General features: G+C 40.9%; 1 protein-coding gene across 1 annotated transcript in view; it reads left to right on the forward strand.

Moving 5' to 3' along the window:
* Positions 1-1,469: 1,469 nt before the first annotated feature.
* Pak3 (p21 (RAC1) activated kinase 3) overlaps positions 1,470-22,731 on the forward strand; it is a 124,595-nt gene continuing 103,333 nt past the window's right edge. Inside the window, exons 1-3 of the mRNA XM_090326616.1 lie at positions 1,470-1,667; positions 2,871-2,949; positions 8,027-8,174. The gene's annotated coding sequence lies outside the window, so the exon portion shown is untranslated. The remainder of the gene's footprint in view (positions 1,668-2,870; positions 2,950-8,026; positions 8,175-22,731) is intronic.

Below are 22,731 nucleotides of genomic sequence, written 5' to 3' on the forward strand. Positions count from 1 at the left end.
AATCTAAAAAGACATGTTGCATTCAACCTTGGTGTTGGAACTTATTATTTTTGACATTATAGAAAAATGATTTCTTATTTTTGACACTATTTGCTGGTTGTAATACAGTGTGAGAAAACTGAATAGGAAAATTTTGACCCATTTTGGCCATTCAAGTACTTGAGCCTGTACTTACAGTATAAAACCAAGTTGGAAAGTAGGCAAGAAAAGTTACTGTTATTTCTACTTTAATGCAGCCGTTATGATGTTATGTATTATTTGATTGTTTTCTGTATTCTCCTTTTGCATCATTTTAGTCTAAATGTGTTTTTTTGTATCAGACTTTTAATGATAGTTTACAGTCTCCTTGCTGGGATTTGACATCATTTTTTATAATTTAGCCAAATGTTGGAAAGTATGGATTTGAGAGTAGCAAGAGTATGGATTTGAGAGTAGTGTGTGTGTGTGTGTGTGTGTGTGTGTGTGTGTGTGTGTGCGCGCGCGCGCGCGCGCTGTGGTTTGAACTGTGGTCCTGAATGCTGCTCCTGAGCTTCTTTTGCTCAAGGCTAATGCTCTGTCACTTGAGCCACAACTTTACTTCCAGCTTTTTGGTGGTAAATTGGAAGTTAAGAGTCTCAAGGACTTTCCTGCCAGGCTGGCTTGGAACCTTGATCTTCACATGTTAGCCTTCTGAATAGCTAGGATTTGAAATGTGAGCCATGGGCACCCAGAATGGAAAAAATTATTTTTGAAGTTGGATTTTAGAAAGCTTTGTGCCCCCTGCAATAATCTGAAGACAAGTGAAACCATGGAAGGATTTAGGGAAAGGATGGGCAGGGAAAAGGATATTTTAGGGAAATGAATACACACACAGTCGATTTTAAGTAGGATACTTCTTTGTACAAAGCTGTGTGTTTTGAAATGTGTGTGTTCTGTACACAATCTTAGTCTCCAGTGTATTTTTCCCTCTGAATTCCTTGGCTACCTTCGTCTGAGAGTTTTCAGTGTAACCTGCTTTCCTGACAGGTGGTGTCCCAAATGTAATCCATTCTTTCCCACAAAGTCTGCCCCTGCGCTGGTTGGAGATCCTTTCCTGAAAATATATCTTAAAGCGCATTCTTTCCGAGGGCAGCAAGTAAAAATCATACACGAAATACCCGCGGTCCAGTCCCTCCTACCAGGTGCATCTTTCTCGATGGCCCCACTTTCCTCTTAGACAATCCTGACAGTGTAGAAGTTTCCATCCCTTTCCCTCTCCTTGTCCCCTCCCCTTCAGTGATTTCCCCCCACCCCCTTCCTGGGCGCTTCCTGCCTGGAAACAAAAGATTGGTCCCCAGTAGCCCACTCAGGGTGATTTTAGTTTTATGCTCACCATCTGATTGGCCTAGGTGCGGTGCAGAGCCCAGGTGACGTCATAGTAGAGAAGGGCAGGGGAGCGGTTGCCTAGCCAGCCGGGGCTCTGTCGCGGGCGGGCAGCTGTGGCAGCAAACCATCTGGGATCTCGCACAGGGGGCAGAAGCTTTTCCTCTCTCGGAGCAAGCGAGTGTGCTGGGGCAGGAGAGGAGTCGCGGGGAGCAGGCTGGGCCCGGGCTGCAATCGCAGCCACGGGGCTGCGGCTCCCCAGCCCCACCAACAGAAGCATTTGGAGGTAGAGGAAAGGTCTTGGCAGGGTAGCTGGACCGTGGCAGGTAAATCCCACGACTTGTGGCACCCGGGCTTGCTCATGGTGGGGAGGAGGGTGGCGGCTGGGAGCTGTTTTGAGGCTACTGGGCAGATGTTCTGGCTATCCTGGTTCCCCTTTCGCTACTGCTGCGCCCCATTCTCGAATATCTACGTGGTTCCTGCCTCCCCCACCCCACCCTCCCCCCTTAGCTAGGAGACCCAGAGCACAGTTTGCTTGATCCCCTGTTTGCAAAAAGTGGGTGTGTCCCGGCCATTCCCATAGGGTTGGGCTCCTTCGCTTAAGGCTTAAACAAGCCCTCCACTCGCTTACTAGGGCCTGGACCCTTTGAGGCAAAATTTTCACTGAGAGCTACGTCAGATTGTAAGTCTTCTACTACCTTCCTTCTTCCCCTCCCAGCCACAGTAGTGGGTGACAGTATCCTCCCCCACTCAGAAAAGGAGGGGGTGTGGCTGTCTCCACAGCAGAAGAGCCCAACTGGAACAAACAGAAAAAGTGACGATTTTCTGAAATTGGGGCCTTTACCTCTTTTGAAAAATTTCCTTTATCCCTTCTCCCCTTTTTTGTTGGGGATATGGCAATGACAGGACGACTCTTTCCCATGGGGATTGGAATGATGCAATAAGGTCCTTTAGAAAGCTTAGAGTCCCTCTGTTGGCCCTTGTCTTTGTCTGGAGACTGGGGTCCTTAGGACTGCTCTTAGTTTGTGACCTATCTGTGAAGGATGACTGGTAAACTAATGGGTGAACTGAAAATTTCACAGTGTAGCTCTCACAGGTCCCCCCCCCACACACACACTTAGGTGGTGCTTGAGGGGTGGGGCCAGGATATAGGGGTACATATGGTTCCTACTAAGAGGAAACCATAGAAGAAAATTCCAGGTTCCATTTGTGTGTGTGTGTGTGTGTGTGTGTGTGTGTGTGTGTGAGAGAGAGAGAGAGAGAGAGAGAGAGAGAGAGAGAGAGAGAGAGAGAGAGAGAGAGAAAGAGAGAGAGAGAGAGATTTAATCTCATTTTCCAGAAACCAGTTCCAGACTCTAGACTTGAGGGTTCTGAGCTGTATGGTCAGTGGAAGAGGGTGAGTGGTTTGGCTCTGGGAAGCATGCTGGTGGTGGTAGCTATGCCTTTCAGGAATTAAGCCTTTAGCGATGTTAGTCTTGCTCCCCCCATGGTTTTGCAGACCTAAGCCCAGGCCAACTTTATGCCTGTAGGAGGTGTTGGAACAGAAGGAGTTCCATCCCTGTTGGTGACAACACTTTGACCCTGTTCTGGGATGAGCGAGGTCTAAAGGTCAGTGTGATTTTTACTAAGCCATTTGCAAAATGATTATTGGGTACTTTAAGCTCCCAAACAGGGGTGCCTTTGGTTTAAAAGGCCTAATATGGGTGATTAATAGACTGGGGCTTGGGGGGAAAAAAAAGCTCTGTAACTCTCTCTCTGTGGTTACAAATGTCATACCCCTCCATCCCTATGCAAGATCTAACCTGGGAAGACACTGGGAGGTAAGCTGGAGTTACCTGGTGGTGTGTGTCCAGGGAGACTTCCGCATGCCAAAGAACAGATCACTGAAGCCTCTTGACATACAAGCTGACCTTGTAAAAGGCACAAGCAAAGGACCTCCACATCTTATGAATGTTCTGACTAGCTTACCATTCCCACAGGTTGCAGAGAATGTTTATTTTTGGTCAGAGATGGAAATAATGTATAGAGGAAACATGGTCTTAGAGAGAGTGGATAGTGAATGAATGTGAAAGGTGAAAAAAAGAGAACTAACGCAGGGATATTAGCTGCCTTTAGACACTGATAATATGAGGTCAAGCTAAGTGGGAGGGCAAAGAGAGTGATGGAAGCAAAAACTATCAGATCTAGAATCAGATAGTGTAGGCAAGATCAGATGAGACAGGAAAGAGCTAGACCATTATGAGACATAAGAAAAGCCATGAGTTACCCAGGAGCCCAAAGTCCTGATTTTCATAGTGAGGTGGACAGTTTAGATAGTTGAGCAGCTATGGCTCAGTCAGAAATGAGAGGACATCTATTTATGAAGTCTGTAGCATTACCATCTGTATCACTGGTAGTTTTGGCCAAAGGAAGAAAAGAAAGTTACCAAGCAAGAGTTTCAACAACCAGCTCTTTCCTTCTGGGTAAGCAAGTGACTGAGGTGCTAGGTCCTCAAAGATACATGAGCAATAGCCCAAACAGGACATTGACATTTTTCATGCATAGGTTAGTGCCAGTCCTGAAGTCCTTGTTTAAATAAATAAATAAATAAATAAATAAATAAATAAATAAATAAATAAATACAGTCCTTCTTCCCAGGAACCCCTGGGTCCTTGTGTACATAGAGCATGGCACAAAACCTCTATCCCGGAAGGCAAGTGTGCTGTCCAGGCATCTGGAGTACAGCTTAAGTCTATAGTAGTTAAGTCTAACTACTATAACTAGCCTTCCAACCTGCTAGGATGTAGATGGTCTCCTCTGCAGGACCCAGTGAACTCACCTTCCAACTCAGCACTGCACAACTCCTCCAGCAGGGGGCAAGAAAGGTCACACACTAGAGTGTAGGTAGGACTAGAGTCCTCCATTTCAGGTGTGAAAATTATTCTTCCATCAATAGCTATGAATTTTAAAAACTGACTTATGGGTGCCAGAGAACCAAATGAACCTCTAGATCTAGCGGTTTGTTCCCATTTTCTCCCAGAAATGTGTCACTTCCTACTGGGCTCAGCCACTTTACAAGGCATTTACCTTTACATACATGGTGATTACTTGAGTCACTAATACAAACAGCCTAAGCCAGGAGTTTAATTGGAAATGTTAATCAATGCAATAGATCCATGTCTGATTTGCACATTTGGTCCATTTTCTGCAGGTTGAGGGCAATCTGTGCTTTACCCAGGGGATGTAATGGTGGGGGGGGGGGGCGCGGAACGAGGGGTGTGCAACTACAGCTGGGTCTCAGAGTAAGAAACTAAATGGGAGCAATTGGACATGGAAGACTGAGGAGAAATTAACAATTTACTAATAGAACTCATCCCAACCACATGGTCTAAGTGAGACCTGATCATGATGTAGAAAATGATGACCCTTCGCTCACATAGTTAAAGGGGAAACCAGAATTTTTTGTGAGGTAGGAAAAGGCTGGATTTAGAGAAGGGGGAGGTTTAGAAGCTGTAGGACCACAAGCTGTGGGTGGAATGACCTTGGGAGTCAGAAATCAAGCGTTCTGATCTCAGTATGTATCTGTTCTCTCTGTATCGCACCTTCCTTGTGCTTAGAAAGATGGAGTTAGACTAGGTGTTCTCTGAGATCTTAGTTACATTTAAAGTGAAGACAGTCAAAGATCTCTCCTGTATTCTATTTCCTCTAGGGGAAAACAATACAACTACTGCATGCATTCCATTCCTTGTAACCTTAATTTTATTTATTGTAAATGGAGAGAAAAGAGAAAGCACAAGCTGAGAATCTCCTATGGCCTTTAATTCCAAACCACCAAAAGTATTATATGGTAATTGTATACACAGACATCAGGGAGATGGATGGGGAGCCAGTATTCACTGTTGGCTCTTACTCCACAACTCACTCTCAAAATAGGAAGGGTTTGGAATGAAGGTAAAGAAAGGGCCTATTTTTGTTTTTGTTTCTTTGTTTTGTTTTGTTTCATATATATTCTCTTTTTGGTGTCTTTCTTCCCTAGTTCCCTCTAAGTTCCTTGGATTGTTTGGAAGTCTGCACCCTGTACACCATCCCTAATAGCACAACAGTGCCCTCTAGTGGCCACAATGAAGACACCTCTGACAAGCTCCCCTTTACCATCCCATGAGCGGTAGCCTCATACCGCTATGTATTACTGTCTACCTAGCCTGAAAACTTCATACTGCTATTACTGTCTACCTAGCCTGAAAAGGAAATGCAGCAACTATCACTTTCCTCCAAGTCTTCCGTAAATATGCATGGGTTTAAAGAGGTGACCATAGGTCCACTCAACCACTCCAGGCTCTTTCTTTGGGCCTGAAAAAGGTTGCCAAACACATTTCCAAGAAATCTTCAGGGCTGAGCAAATCACCTATCAAAGGAGAGCTCTTTGGTAGGCATATGAGTAGTTGTTCATAACTTCCCTCATCTTCCATCCCCAAGCTTGCAGCCAGAGCTTCCAAGGAGGAATTCTAGTAGGAAACAAAAATGCAGCAGTCAGGCAGGGGAGTTCTTACGTACAATATGTATATACTGATGCCTTTCCCAGTCTCCAGTAGAAGGCTGAGATGGAAAGACAGTGTAGCTACACATTATAATACAGACACACAACACTTCACACACTTCAAATATACAATATAATTCAAGAAGGCATGATACAAATTAGACACATGGCAAATATATGCACAATATTCAGTCTATATGCAACACAATAGGCAGACATAGTACATATATAATAGCACACTGACAGGATACATGTATACAACATGATACAAGCAATTATCGACTCAATATACTTACATCATGGTATACATAGGACTGCAGACACATCTACACATATACAACATGATGCAGGGACAGCATAGATATATGTGACTCGGTGTGTTTACATACAGAGATATCCTCTCCTTCCACCTCCACACAGAAAGCCCCTAGCAGGCAAAGTGAAGAGTGTTCCCTTGGAACATTGTGTCCTGCCAGGTGCTTTATATTGGTTCAAGCTGCTCAGTTGGTGAGTTCAAGCCAAGGTGTCATAGATTTACTGCTCGGTATAGGAAATGAGGTAGCTCAAGGGAGACGAAAGTAGGCTGAAGGAAGTTTTAAGTCTTGCTCCAAAATGTGAGGATTTCTGGTTAGTATGGGCTGGATTTTCTACCCCCCAACCTCATCTACCAATGTTCTCTGCCCCCATAAGTGGATGCTGCCTCCTGAAGCAGCCCAAGGATTGGTCAGGTGGTTTTTTGTTTGTTTGCTTCAAGTGGTAAGAATGGGGTCTTGCACCTGCCAGGCAGATGTTCTACCACTGAACGCTACCCCCAGCCCAAGGCAGAGGAGCTGCTGGAAACCATTCCTGTGCCAATCCAGCTGGGCCCCTCTCTGGATTTTTATTAGCCCTTCCCCCTGCACTGCAGGGTGAGCTCATGCCGAAGGAGGGGGCGGTACACCACTCAGTGATGCAGTGGGAGGGATTTGGAAAGGCTGCTTGGAGTGTGTATGTGTCTGGGGGAAGTACTTGGGGTATGGCAGGGATGTTAGGGAGCTTCTCTAAGAGCAGGAGGCAGACCCAGAATATGGTGTAATGTTTTAACTTAAGAAGGAGAACTGGAGATCATGGTGCCTTTCTGGCTTCCCTAAGGCTTCAGTTTTGCTGTTTGTATTTTTCACAATCCATCCATGCATTGCATTAGATTAGGACTCTGCATTCTTTATCATATAATAAAATGGGCCTGGGTTGTCATCTATTAAGAATTAGCATGTGGTTGCTCCTTTTCTGTGAACATGATCACCACTGAAAGGAGCAGAAAGGAAAATGCTTTAGGGCTACAGATTTGGAGTCCTAGTAAGGGAACATAGGCCCCTCCCTTGAAAGGCTCACGTTATGGTGGGAAAAGGCAGAAACTGGAGAGATTCAACAGAGCCTGTCTCTGGAAGGGTATGTAGCTCAGTGGCAGAGCATTTAGCATGCATCAGGCCTTGGGTTCAATTCCCAGCACTAAATTATAAAGACAGACAGAGACAGAGACTAAGCCTATTCTTAAGAGCTGTAAGATGATAGAGAATGCAGATTTTGAGTCCAGGGGGCAGACTTTCTCTCCCAAATCCATTGAAAGAGATTAGTACCTCGAAAAGTGGATATGAAAGGGGGTGACCTGGAACTGAGAAATGAAAGGAAATGAACGACAATGTCAGGGCATCAGAAACTCAGATATTCTCAGAGCCTCCTGGCTATCACGTCAGTTTGCTATTCTGTGCTGAATTTTGTCACCTCCCGTAATTATGTAAATGTATCCATCATTATGAAAATTAGTTAGCACTTTTGCATCTATCTCATTTAATTTAGCCCTTAGTCATCAAGGTGACTAAGACAAGTCTTTTACACTTGATGACAAATAGGCCCAGCGTTACAAATGGCAGAGGTGACAAATGACAGGTCTTAAGTGGTAAATATGACCTCCTAGCTCTACTGTTCAAATAACATTTTACCCTCCTTGTCTCTATGATTCTCTCACCTTCTTAAGAGCTTTTTTCAAAATCCACTTGTATGTATTCATGCACATATACATGTACACACATACTTGCATGCACATGATAGACATGTATGGGGAGTTGGATGAGGGAATAGTAGTAGGTGGAGAAAAAGGTTCCCTCTCCCCTTCAATGCTTTTTTTGGCAGGTTTCCCCCAAGAAAGAACCACGGAATCCTTACATCTTGGGCCAGTTGCTGTGGGCAGCACTGAATCTGTTGGAGCTGAAGCGAGCACGGCCCCTTCTCATGGGCAGCATCCACCTGTGTTTAGGTCCTGCAGTGGTGGCCGCGTGAGGTGAGTAGTGGATTCCAGGGCAGGGAGTCAGGGATTGTAAAATTCAGGTAAATACTCTTGCTATCTGGGATCCCAATAGCCACCACTCTGTGTTAGGCCTTGACCACTAGGTCTCAAGTATATGACCTTAACTGTCTGAGTAAGTTTGTTCTAGAATGGCTATCCTTGGTCTCCCACTTCCCCCATCTCAAATATGAGAATGAGAGTATTGACCTATATTTTGAGATGAGGAGGAGAAACCACATAAGAATCATTGCCAAGTTCTTTGCAAATGTCAAGCATTATCTAAGAGCTTTTCAGTGCAACAGAGAAACTGTTTCCCACCAAGCTGTATTTCTTTCCCTCCTCCTCTCCTGACGTCTAAATGGCATTTCAGCCACATGACACCAACCCTCCAATCAGTTCCTATGATTTCTACTGTTTCATAACCTTCATTTTCACTTTCTGTTCAAAGTGTACTCCTACCTCATCCTCCCCTCCTTTTTGGCCTGGCAAGCTTAGTTTCAACTGTCTTCAATTTTCTCTTTGTCTTTCCATTCTACCAGGTAGTAAGGGCACATTTTCTCCTCTCGATTTCCGGCAACACAAATCATTAGTACACCAGGCAATACTTGCTTTTCTCCTATTTTAAATAACTCTTGAATGGTTTCTGGGGTAACTATGCAAGACAAGTAGACTACAAGTTCTTCAGTAGCAGGGTTTACCTCTTACCGGTCTTATTGGTTTTACAAGTGTCTGACAGTTCCCTAGATGATAAGTGTGCAAACTAAGGCTCTCTTCCTTTGCATTTCTTTCAGGCTTCTTCAGCTGCTTATCTAATAATCTCTGTTGTCTTTCATAAAGCCCTTGTAGCTTTTTCTGTTGGGTTCTCCATCTAGCCTTCTATAATTTGCAGTCCAGCTACCTGTTGGTAGCCTGATGTCTCACTGTTTATATGGTCCTCTCTCTATCTCTTTGTTTGCTACTTCAACATGTTTTCTGTTGCCCAAGTCAAAAACAAACAAGGAATATGCTGTCCAATTCTCTTTTGTGCTGAGCATCCCCTGGGCTGACCAGACAAGGGAAAACTGCTGCTCAGCAGCAGGTGTTTCTGGGATGCCTTCTTGTGAAAGGGAAGCTCCAGAGTTTCAGCCATGGAATTGAAGGTATGAAATTACAACCTTGCTGATACTGACGCATTCAACTTTCTAGAGATGTTCTGCTAGGGGATCCTCTATAGACCTTGACTGACAGAAGGTAATTACGACTGTCTAAATTAAGTATTCTATGACAACTACAATAATTTTTATTTATTGTCTCCTGCTGCCAGCTCAGTGCTAGGTACTTTAGTTGCATGACATCATTTGCTCCAACAGTAACTTTGTAAAGTAGGTGTTTTTTTTCTCTAATAAGCACTGCTTGTGATTCTGATTCTACAAATGATACTGTCTCTGGTTCGGTATTATTAACACTGCTGAGGTGAGGTTGGGAGGAGCAAAGGAAATGGCCTGTAACTATACAGGCACCTCTGTAGACTTTCCCAGCCTCCCAAGTGATTTTGTACTTACTGTTTGCTGTTCTCTCACACAAACATACACTGCACAGATGATTATAAGCATACTCATTGTGACAGTTAATTCCTATAGCTATATCACATGATAACTGATACTATACATGGCAGATATTTACTGATAGACTGACTCACAAGTCACCTTGCCACATTCTCACCTCCACTAATACACTTCCCTACATTGTCCCAAGTGTGGCCATATCCTTTCCTGTAAACTACCAGACATTCATGTGGATATACTGACATTGAAACATACTCAAGTTGGCACTAACCTACCCTCCCTTGAAAATCAGCACTCTGACCCACATCTATTCCCATGGATTGACATGTACAGAATGTGTATTCTCATGTTCACAGTCATCTATACCCACACATGCCCCTACCAAAACTGCCACAGTTATATACTTTCTTGAAAACGTATACTCTGTGATATACTCCTTTATGGTAATATTTCATAACCACAGTTGTCACTCATTCTTTTCATATCTGTTACTAATACTCTCCTTACCCATGTAAAAAGATTTTTGGATGACCAAAGGAAGAGTATTAGATCCCTCCAGAGTACTAGTAAGGAAGAGAGCATTCCAGAGCAAATAGGAGCAAAATTCATGTCTAGGATAAGAAAGACAAAGCCAAAATCCACAGGTATAGGTTTTCTTCCTTTCCCCATTGTTTCTTTTCTGCATCTCAACAAAGGAAGAGTTTAGATGATAAATTTATTTTCTAGAAATGTGTGCCTTCACTTGCCATCTGATTTCTTCCCAAGAGAGGGGGAAAGGAAAAATATGTTTCCATAGACACGCCTAATGGTTTCCTGTGCAAAGATACATACCTTGTGTTTTATGCTTATGATCTGGAAAAACCTTGGGATTATATACTTTGCTTCCCCAAGTCACCTCTAATATATCCACATCTATTTGATTTTGTGTTAAAGTCAAGACATGAGAGTCAAGAAAGGGAAAGAAGAGGGTAATGAGATAGCTGAATGCTAAAATTCACTTCAGTTATAACTGTTCATATGCATATGTAGACCCCACTGAAATTTCAACAGCTGTTCCTAACAAGTTTCCAGAGAGTTCCCTGTGGGCGTGGGTAAAGACAAGCTGAAGGAACTTCCTTGCACTGTAGATTTCCCTGCAAGAGGTGAAAAGAAGCACAATCCAGAAATGAAGCACTGCATGAGACACCTAGTGTTACAATTATATAATACCAAAGGCTTAGAAACAAGACACCATATTGTAACAGCCTCCCCTTCTTAACGTGAACTGTAGGGAAACTTCTGGCATTTTCCCCGTGGGACCTGTGTTAAGATCTACATCCTTAATAAATGGTAGCTGTTGGATTTAAAGATTCTTGCTAAAATTGGCTTCTGGAGGCTTGAATATATTGGGCCTTTGTGCATGATTAGAAAATTGTAGGGGGCTGGGCACCTGTAGATCACAAATATAACCCAAGCTACTCAAGAGGCTGAGATTTGACGATGAAGGTTTGAAGCCAGACCAGGGAGGAAAATTTGTGAGATGTTAAAAAAAAGAGCTAAGTGAGAGCAAAGGGGCCTGAGTTTAAGTCCCAGAAACAGCACACACACACACACACACACACACACACACACACACACACACACAAAGTGATTCATGCCTGCAATCCCACTCTCTGAAAGTGAAGGTGGGCTGATCATGTTCTGAAGAAAACCCTGACAAAAGCAAGACCTTAATTAACAAATAAATAACAAAAGGCTGGTGCTATAGCTTGAGAGATTGAATGCTTATGTAACAAGCACAAAGCTTGAACTTTATGGAGTTTGAACTCTAGTACCACAAGAAAGAAACAAAAAAATCAAAAGAATATGCATGGAGTGCCAGCACACAGCATGAAGTCTGCTCATTCATAAACATAATTGCCTCTGGCTCCAACAAGAGTGTCACAAAAGAAACACTAGAAGCAAAGGAGGGAAACTGAGGCTGGAGGAATTCAGAAAGATATGAGAGGCTTCACAGCTGCCAGTGGGCCCCAGAATCTACCTGCTTGATTCCTGCAGCCTGAGCCACCTCCTTTGCACTGAAGAGGTATCATGTGCCAGCCTAGTGCCAGCTGCCCATCCCAGGGCTGGGCACAGAGGGAGTGTTACATGCATATTGTTACATGAAGGACAAATAAGTGAGAAAGAACAATATGTTGTTCCTTGTTGGATTCTTCCTGGAGCAAAAGTGAGCAAAACCTGTGTAAGGCACCACTTGACATGGGTGTAGCATTCCATGTGAAGAAAGTACATGCTGGAACAACACACACCACTCTGACCTACAACATTAGAATGATAGTAAAACTGGTATCGTATTACTTAGCGAGGAGTTCTACTGGTAGAAAGCTAGGCTCAGAGCAGATAGTGTGAAGAACAATTAAGAAGCTAAAAGGGCATCTCAGCATATGGGAGGCAGAGGTAGGAAAGTCAACATCGGGTATATGTAAATGGAACTCAAAGCCAACATGTGCTTCTTAGTGTTACCCTGTTTCAGGAAAAGAAAGGAGAGAGAATAAAAACAACATCAGGGAAGAAAGGAAGAAAAGGAAGGAAGGAAGGAGAGAAGGAAGGAAGGAAGGAAGGAAGGAAGGAAGGAAGGAAGGAAGGAAGGAGGGAGGGAGGGAGGGAGGGAGGGAGGGAAGGAGGGAGGGAGGGAGGAAGGAAGGAAGGAAGGAAGGAAGGAAGGAAGGAAGGAAGGAAGCAGAGAGAAAGAACTAAAACAGATAGGCAGAAGAAACAGAGAGGGGGAAGACAGAAAGAAAAAGAAGAAAAGAAGGAAGAAAGAAGATGGAAGTAGGTAGAGAGAAGAAAGAAAAAACAGAAAAAGAGAAAGCAAATAGGTAGAAGGAGAAGGAAGGAAGCAAATGGGAAGAGCGAAAGAAAGAAAAAAGTAGGAAGGGAGATAGAGAGGGAGTAAAGAAGAAAGCAAGGAAGGAAGGAAAGGGGGAGGCAGAGAGAAAAAGGAGGCAAGTGAGAAAGAAACTCTAAGGTGAGCAGCAAGATGTTGTTAGTATAAAACCAGTGTCTCTCTTCTCAGTACTAGTATTCCAGCAGCATTGCCACTTCAGATTGAAGGTGGTCTGTGGGCCCACATTGTGTCAGGCCGAGAGCGAGTTCCAAAGTGATGTAAGGCACATGCACTGCCCTTGAGGAATTTTCATTTGTGTGGAAAAGATGAAGTCACTTTGAAACAGTAGCACAAAGCCACATTGTTGAAGCTCGTATCACAGTGCTATTTATCATACAACTCAACAATTTTCATATTCCAAAGGACTTAAAGTCCTGTAAATGGTTGAGAACAGAGGTCAAGATTTCAAGAAGTCACTTACCAAAATAAATCTCATTGACATCTTGCTTAGTCCAAGGCTGAGTTATCTTTCTGGGAGATTGTGTAGCAGAGTTGTCACTGGGACTAAAGTAAAGGGGAAAAATGTAAGTTAATTAAGCTTCAGTTAGCCACCATTTTCTCCTGGAGATAGCTTTAGAGAAATGGCCTGGAGGTTTTATATTTTATAGTTTCTTGCTAATATGTGAAACTCACCAAAAGGCAGTTGGTACAATTTTAGGACTGATCGAACTTCAGAAAGAAAAAATAAAATAATGAGCCTTTCTGAATTCACTTGAATTAAGAAAGAATCACTAAACAAGCAGATCACCCTTATATTTATGTGATATTTTATACTTTTCAAATACTAATGACCTATTTCCCATTGTAATAAAGACATTGGGACCAACGCTGGAGTCACCAAGACCAGCATTTGTATCCCAGTTTGTTTTAGTACTTATTCTCTTAACAGTGTCTTCATCTTTAAAATGGGAATGACCCTTGTGTCACCTACTTCCTGAAGTTATTTTTAGGATGAAATAATTCTAGAAGGCACTTAGGATCTTGTCTAGCCTATAGCAAGTGATGAACAAGTAAAAAAAATCTATGATTTTTGTTTGCTAGTCTTTCTTTCAAAGATCCCTTTGAAGAGAATAGAACAGAGTACAGCCCTTTGCAATGAAAGACCTGATTTTACAAGACTTGCCTGACTGTCTTTACCTCTTTCTTTTCTGCTTAGTTATTAAGTGCTCATTCCCACCAAAGAAGATAAATGAAAAATAAGATTAACATCTAGAGAGTTCTCTCAAATCTGTGAATCCACTCAGGTGTTCATCGCTCACATCTGTAATCCTATTTATAGAGGAGGCTGAGAGCTAAGGATTGCCGTTTGAAGGCAACCTAGACAGGAAAGTCCATGAGACTTCTATCTCCAATTAAACAGCAAAGAAGCCTGAAGTGCAGGTATGGCTTGAGTGGTAGAGCACCACCCTTAAATGAAAAAGCCAAAGGAAAATGACCAGTCCCTGAGTTACAGCTCCAATACCAGCACAAATAAACAAACCTGTAAAGTACTGGAAGATGCACTTTCATTTGCTGATACCGATTGGGAACAAGGTGGTAGACCTATACTCATGAAAAGATCTAGTGAATGATGGTAATATCACTTAAGGCTTCGAAAACCCATGGCAGTAATTGTAAGCATATTCTGTAGGAAGAATGTCTTAAATGACTTGAAAGCAGTTTCCATATATGGATCATTGGATTCTAACAACCTTCTGTGAGATGGTCCCTCTTTCCAGTTGAACAGATTCAGACAGGCCAGGCAGCACACCCAAGGTCATGTAGCTCATTAGAAACTGTGTAGGCTGAGCAGGCAGCCTTTCACACTGAATATTTATATCTTCACTTGGCAAAGCCTTCTGGGGCTGCAGTTAGAAGTAAGAGCTATTACCCAACTGAAGGTGTGGCTCAAGAGGCAAAGAGCCAGCCGTGAGCAAGGAAGCCAAGCAAGAGCAGGAGACTCTGAGTTCAATAATAACAACAACAAAACCCATGAAATAGGAGCTTTGTGAACTGATAACTTGCTAAAAACTTGTGTTTTCCTGTATCTTGTTAAAGCTCAGCCTGCTGCAAGAATTTAACATATGTGGCATCAAAACAGGCTGCTCTAGGGGTCTGGATTGTAGCTCAATGATAGAGTGCTTGCCTACCATGCATGAAGCCCTAGATTCGATTCCTTAGTACCACATACTCAGAAAAAGCCAGAAGTGGTGTTGTGGCTTCAAGTGGTAGAGCACTAGTCATGAGAAAGCTCAAGAACAAGGCTCAGGCCCTGAGTTCAAGACCCAGAACTGGAAAAAACAAAAGAGAATTCTCTCAACATATCAAAAACATCCACAGACCTATGGTATCACTTAGCCATTTTTCTTTTGATATGAAAATTGCAAGAAATCAAGTTTAGTAAACTTCAGAGAAAAGATAAGGATAGGGGGAACAAATAGATAGGAGCATTTTTATGTTAATAATATTTACTTATCAGTACATCAAAACATGCATTGCAAGCCAGGAGCTGGTTGCTCATGCTTGTGGTCCTATCTATTCAAGATACTGAGATGTGAGGATGATGATTTAAAGCTATCTTGAGAAAGAAAGTCTCTGAGACTCTTGTTTCTTATTAACCACCAAGAAGCAGAAGTCAAGCTGTGGTTCAAAAGATAGAGCACTGTGTTGAGTGAAAAATTTCAAGGACAGTGCTCAGACCCTTAGTTTAAAGCCCAGGATGGACTGGTGCACGCACACACATACACACACGCACACACACACACACACACCATTTTAATGATATCTCACAATATACTTCCTTTGGCCATCTCTCAGTGATCATAAGACTGCTCTGCTTCTTCCAGCCCCTCTATGCCGACATTTCCCCAACGGCCTTCTCTACTTTTCTGCCATCTTTCTGGGAATTTTCACATACTCCTATGCTGGTGGCCTTCAAATTAAAATCTTTATCCCGTGTGTCCAGTTTATCTTAGAATAATTCCATCATCCCAAAAGAATGTGTCAGAACTGTGCTTCAATTATATTTACTGTCTGAATTTTGTTCTCTCTCCTGAGAATAGAGAGAACTACAGATACATTCTTTGTACCACACGTCAGCTTTTTCTTATTGCTACATAGTTTGTACCCCATAAGGTAAACATGCTTAATTATTTGTCTGACTATCCACTAGATATTCCCAAAGCACTTTTTAAGAGATTTGTAATTTGTTGCTCTTTTTTAGTCTTTTGTCTTTGTGAATTCACTCATACAAGCTATGTATTTGAGGAAAATTTGCAAATGTTTAGTCTCGGTAGGGTTACAAATGTTTCTTGGTAGAGCCTTATACGTTTTAGATTAATTATCTATATTTCACTATCCAAAAGACAGTAAACTAATTTAACGTTATTCAGTTATTATACAGTGATTATGGGTGGCTCAATGGCTGCTAATATGAGGGACTTTCAATATGAATCAAATTATATTATCAACATAGCAAATTGATGATTGTTTTCAATCAGCAATCTAAGCTACTTGGCTATTTTCATTTCACTTATACAGAAATCAAGACAGTTCCGTTTGGACTCCCAAACGCAAAGTAAAGGCTTAAAAACCCATTAGGATTTTCATATTTCTTTGAACCTATTAGGATAGAAATACATTTTGACTCTGATTTCACTTCAAGTCCTCAAACTAGTCCCATCAGGCCTGGCATCTAGGTTATCTTTATCACTGGATAAAGATAAAATAGAGTCCCGTCTTTAAGTCTCTTTTCATCTGCCTTCCTTTTTCCATCTTGCCTATTTTTGTCATTTTTAAAGTGCCACACTTGAACAACAATTCCCTTGTTGCAACCTTCGATATCCACTACATTGTCAGTCAAATAATATTTGTAAAATTCAAAGGCAATCTTACTATACCAATTTTCAAAACCTTTTCATATGGGTAGAAAGACTAGTAAAGCATCCAAGACCAAGACCTTCAGTCCATATATCTTAATTTGATTCTAGTTGATTTCCATTCTCTTCTTGGTCTCTACTTTCCTCTGAGCCAAAACTTGCACTGTTCCTATGTCTAAAACCTGCCTTTCCCATTATATGATTATTTATTCTTCTTAATGCAACTCATATGTACTTGATTTGTGAAGCTTCCTTTTGTACGCTGTTGAAAGGGTCCCTCCTTCCTTTCCCACCCTCTACCTCTCTCTGCCTGTCCCTCTTGCCATCTCCTACTTCAGTAATGACCTGCTTCATCTTTGCACAGGGCTGTCATGTTAACATACCCATTATATATTAAGTCACTTCAAGGATAAATACTGTTTCTTGTTCTTCTCTCACCCTACAACCTGATAAAGTTCTATTCATCCTTCAGTACCCTCCTCAAATGGCATGTCCTCTGACACCTCTAGGCAGTATTAGTTGTTCTTCTGAAGTATCTTCTGCCTACCTTGGTACATTTTAGACATGGTGTGAATACTAAATTAGTAGACTTATGAAAGTGCAATGATTTTCTAAACTTCACATAATAATCCAGATTTACACTTGAAATTACTCTGTAATTATTTATTAAAGGCATTTTTAGGGGGTTATAAGAGAGTTTACTACCATTCAGAAGGCTGAAACAAGAGATTTGTAATTTCAAAGCCAGCTTGGACTATTTAGTAAATTTCAAGGAAGCCTGAACTACATAGTAAGACCTTGTCTCAACAAACAAACCAAAAATACTCTACTAACTATAAGTCAACTTCCCAGATTAAGACTATGCAATAAGATATACGTTGTTTCTGAAATGTAACAAAAAAGCATAATTTATTTTTTCTATCAATATATACCACATTGATTTATCCAAAGCAGTCTATTCTGTTCATATATAGGGTTATATGTCAAGAACTTATTTTCTGTCTCATTCTACTGAGCTTTTCCTTTTGTAGTTCATCAGGAGTCAGTATTCTAGCTGTTAGCTAACCTAACTTGTGCACCTAACTTGTGAAGGTTTGAGATCTGTTTTCTCCTTATACAGTAGTAACATCACTTAGTTCAGCAGAAACAGGTGCCTGTGGCCAAGAAACCTAATTGATCATGGTTGAGAGTATTCATTTGTTAGAATGTATTATTGAATAAAAATACCCTATGACAACCTAGGGCTTTCTGCATTCCAAGTTGTGCTGATACATTGGGAACATTAGTTACACTTGGTATTCTATTCTTCCAAGATATCTTAAGCTTACCTGGGTTGCATCTCAACAGTAGCTGTTTGAAGCCAGGGACTCATCTTTATTCATCCCATTCTGTACTTCCTATACCAGATGGCATACTTTAGACATAAGAATATTGATGGTGGGGCCAGCAGTTTGGCCTAGTGGTTAAAGTGCTTGCCTAGCATGCATGAAGACCCGGGTTCGATTCCTCGGTACCACATACATAGAAAAAAAAAGCCGGAAGTGGTGCTGAGGCTCAAGTGGTAGAGCTCTAGCCTTGAGAAAGTCCAAGGACAGTGCTCAGGCCCTGAGATCAAGCCCAGGGCTGGCAAAAAAAAGAATATTGATGGCATGTGAATATAAAAAGCTGAGTTATTTTTGGAACAATATATCACATATTTCTTTTTTAATTTTTTTTGTCAGGGTAATGGACAGAGGAGTTACAGTTACTCACATATTTCTTATATCTGGTAGTGTGATTATTGGCATTGAATTTTTCATATAAAAGTATTATATTCAGTTAAATAAATCTTTACCCTCTTTTAAAGTCATATAACTCTTCTTTTATTAAATATCCTTCATTTTGCAAGTAACTACTACTTGATTGTAATTGCATCTCTCTCTCTCTCTCTCTCTCTCTCTCTCTCTCTCTCTCTCTCTCTCTGTGTGTGTGTGTGTGTGTGTGTGTGTGTGTGTGTGTGTGTGTGTTGGTCCTAGGGCTTGAACTCAGGGATTGGTCACTGTCCCTGAGCTTTTCCACTCAAGGCTTACACTATACCACTTGAGCTACATTTCTACTTCTGGCCATTTTGGTGGTTAATTGGAGAGAAGGGTCCCACAGAATTTTCTTGCCTCAGCTGGCTTTGAACTGAGATCCTCAGATCTCAGCCTCCTGAGTAGCTAGGATTACAGATCTCAGTCACTGGGACCTGGCTTATAGTTGTCTTTTGATCTGCATATCTGGCATATGTTTTATATGTAATATACAGCCTCAGATGAAACCTTCTGATTGAGTATGTAACATTACTTAGGGAGGCAGAAATTTATTTCCTTATGCCTATCATCTGTAATGGTACCTGAAACATGAGAAATAATAAAGATGTGTTTTTTATTAATGAGTACACTCACAAACGGGTATTTAAGAAGCCTTAATAATAGATAATATTGTCTGACTTCTCAAAGAGTAATATGTCTCAGTTTTGGTTATGCGATTCTTTGAAATAAAAGTTAATCGGAAATCAACAAGGATAAAACTTTGATATATTTTCCTATAAAAGTCTGTGTTGTTTTATATGTCTGTAACATATCAGTTTATTATTAAGCCATTCCTAAGAAAGTAAGGCATATCTATGTAATACTAGCTAGTAGCTGGTTGACATGATTGTGGTTGTGGTAACATGGGAAATTTACCAATATCAGTCTAAGAAGTAACAATCTGAGATGATTATCTTCATGCATTATATGAACACAGTTTCCCTCCGTTTCTTTCCTCAGTAATTTTTTGCTAGTCCTGAGGCTTGAACTCAGGACCTGGACACTATCCTTGGGCTTTCTCAAGTCTAGAGCTCTCCCACTTGAGCCACGGCAACACTTTCAGCTTTTTCTATGTATGTGGTACTAAGGAATCAAACCTGGGTCTTCGTGCAATGCTGAGCAAGCACCCTACCACTAGGCCAAACTCCAGGCCTCCTCAGTATTTTTGTCTGGATGTGTTCTAGGACACACTACAGATTCCATGGAACTAATTTGGAAACCACAGACTGATTTCCCCCTCAGGTCTTTGTGACTCTAGCTTCTGACATACAAATCTGCCTCTGCTTTATCTGCAATTTTCTTCCTAGAGTATCACATAATCCTTCCCATAATGTGAGTGTTGGGCCCTGTTATCTCAGCTTGGGGGAACTTTCAGGGCCACAGAAAGACATAGCTACAAAGTAGTCTTTTCATTGTTGATTGTGTGCTTGTGTTAAGGATCTGTAGTAGCCTGGACTGATTATAAGTCTCATCTTCTATAAGTGATCAGGGCAAGCTGTACAGTAATGAAACACAAGGGGACCATGCTACTTCATGGATCCAACAACTTTCAAATGAAAGGTTTGTGTGGACTGGCTAGAAGGTCATGGAGAATCAAGCATACTCAATTGTGCGAACATTTTCAAATCAGGCTTTTGATGTGAAGAAAGTTTCTTTGAGTGGATTATGAACTTTTCTCATACCTATGGCCAGTTTCTTTAAAGCAAAATATTTGCCTTTGATGGATGTCAGAGATGGGGAATTTTTATAAGTAGGGAGGGCTATGGCCACCTGGATGCTTATCCGTAGTCATTTGTGAGTAGGATAGGTGGAGTGTAGGTCTTATCACTTCCCATTCTTTTTGCAGAAATTGAAGGAAACCTTTTGTTAAGAGTGTAAAGAACTATTTTGTATGTTTCAAAGGTTTTTGTTCATAGTTGGCTGATTCCATTGCTTTGGGCTTGAGTTGAGGCTGAGAAGGAGTTGATGTTGACTTGGCTTCTAAGAAGGAGAAGGAAGGGGAGGGGAAAGAAGAGAGAAAGGGCTTAGACAGGGAGACAGAGAGAGACTCTTTCTAAAGGGTCTCACTAAAAAGATAATGAAAGCAAGGTGGTGGTGGTTCATGCCTGTAATCCTAGCTACTTAGGAGACTGAGATCTGAGGATTGCAGTTCAAAGCTAGCCCAGGCACCAAAGTCCATGAGACTCTTATCTCCAATTAACCACAAGTAAACTGGAAGTGTCTCAAGGGGTAGAGCAGTAGTCTTGAACTGATGTGTTCAGGTACAGTGCCCAGAACCAGAGTTCAAGTCCCATGACTGGCAGGAGAAAAAAAAGATACTGAAATATAGTCTCAGTTCTTTTATTTATTTAATTTAATTGGCAGGGTGATCTATAGAGGGTTATAGTTGCATGTGTAAGGTTGTGAGTACATTTCTTCTCAAACATTCTTATCCCCTTCCATCTTTTCCTACCACTTTCCTCCCTCCCCATTCTTAGTTCTTGAACAATTTGGAGCTCGAAACCTTTTTCTGTTGCTTTTGTTTTTAAATTTTATTTTATTTTCAAACTAATATACAGAGGATTACAGTTATATACATATGGTAGTGAGCACACTTCTTTTTGAACATTGTTACCTCCTCCCTCGTTTTTCTCCCCCTCCCTTGTTTTATCTGCCACATTTCCTTCCCAAGTTGTAAAGTTCATTTCCAACAGATTGTATTGTGAGTATTGCTGTTGCATTGAAATAGAATGAAAGACATAAATAACTTCACATATTACATTAAAAGAAACAAACAAAAGACATGTATTCTTTGTCTCAACATTCCGCTATTCCCTTTCTCTTCCCTAATTCACACACACACACACACACACACACACACACACACACACACACACACACCAGAATCAAATACAACAGGGGATAAACCATCAGGACAAAAAAGAAAGAAAGACATAAATAACAATATAGTTCATTAAAAGCAACAAACAAAAGACTTTTCTGTAATATTAGTGTTTGTATTTGATTAGGCTGGCACTCCACCATTTGAGCCATGCCTCCATCTTTGTTTTTACTGGTTATTGTGAAGAAGTCTAGCAAACTTTTATGCTCAGTCTGTCCTTGAATCACAATCCTTCAGATCTCAGGATTACAATGCAGAGCCACCAGCATTTGAGTGTTAAAACTTTCTATTAATATATATTAGTTGTAGAAGTGGGAAGATTCATTGTGCAATTTCCATATGTACATACAATGTACCCTATCAAACTCTCCCCATCTGTCACTCTCTTTATCCTCTAACCTCTTCCTATTTTTGAAAATAATTTCAACAGGTTTTGTTGTTCTATTTTCATATATATATATATTATTTATGAAAAATAAATGTGCACCTTCAATCATTACTCCATTTTCCACCACTCCCCTGCTGATACTCACCTCCTAGCAGAGCTTGTTATACTTTTGTGTCATTCTTTTATTAGGAAGTATTAATTAAAGCATGGTGTTTATCCTGGTTAAGGAACACACTTAAGGAAAAGTTGCTCTGTTTTATCTGAGCACAAATTCATTGGCCATGATTTATAGCAAAATATATCTACTTTTCATGTGAAATGTGAGTTCTGTTGAAGATTATCTATGTTACTAGTTTAGAAATAATGTCACCATCATTTGCCCTCTTTTCAAACATGCCATGGCTACCTTCCCTGTGGAATGCTGATCTGGGAACAGAGCAAGAATCTAGATGATAAGCTGTAATTCACAAATTGAAATGTAACAAGAGCTGAATTTCTAAGCTGAAATTGAAGGAAATGTGTGAATACCTTAATTTGCATGGTAAAGGGAATGATATGATTATCATCCATGCAAGATAACAAAGAGCAGCTAGGACTCCAGAGACTAAAATTTTTAGTTTATCAGACTCTGTTCAATTGGGCTCCTACTCTGCATCTAATTTATTCCATCTCAATAAGGATGTTGTATTCTCTGTTTGAAAATATGAATGAATTTTATTTATAGGCTAGGCTTCCCTTTTCCCCACCTATTTTTGAAGTATCTTTTAGAGCCATTATTTCATTTGTGCTTCAAATATCTATCTTTATAGTTTATACATCTTACTTTCACTCCTTAGAAGTGTCAGTATTGGAAATGAACAGACTGAAACCTGTAATATTTCATTGTCAAATATAAATGCACATCAGATAATTGTTGGTATTTTCTTGGCATTAGCTCATGCAGCAACATATACAATGAATAATAAAGCATGCTACTCATATATTTAGAAGATTAAGAATTTATTCCATAAAAACCTGATCATCCCTCATACTTCAATATATGAGATCTGGAATATGGTGGTATATTATCAGTTTTCTTATTTTACTACCTGACATTGAAATTTGGAACTATAATATGCTGGCT

The sequence above is a fragment of the Megascapheus bottae genome, chromosome X (genome assembly GCF_031878675.1).
Source record: "Megascapheus bottae isolate mThoBot1 chromosome X, mThoBot2.hap1, whole genome shotgun sequence".
NCBI classification, from domain to species: Eukaryota; Metazoa; Chordata; class Mammalia; order Rodentia; family Geomyidae; genus Megascapheus; species Megascapheus bottae.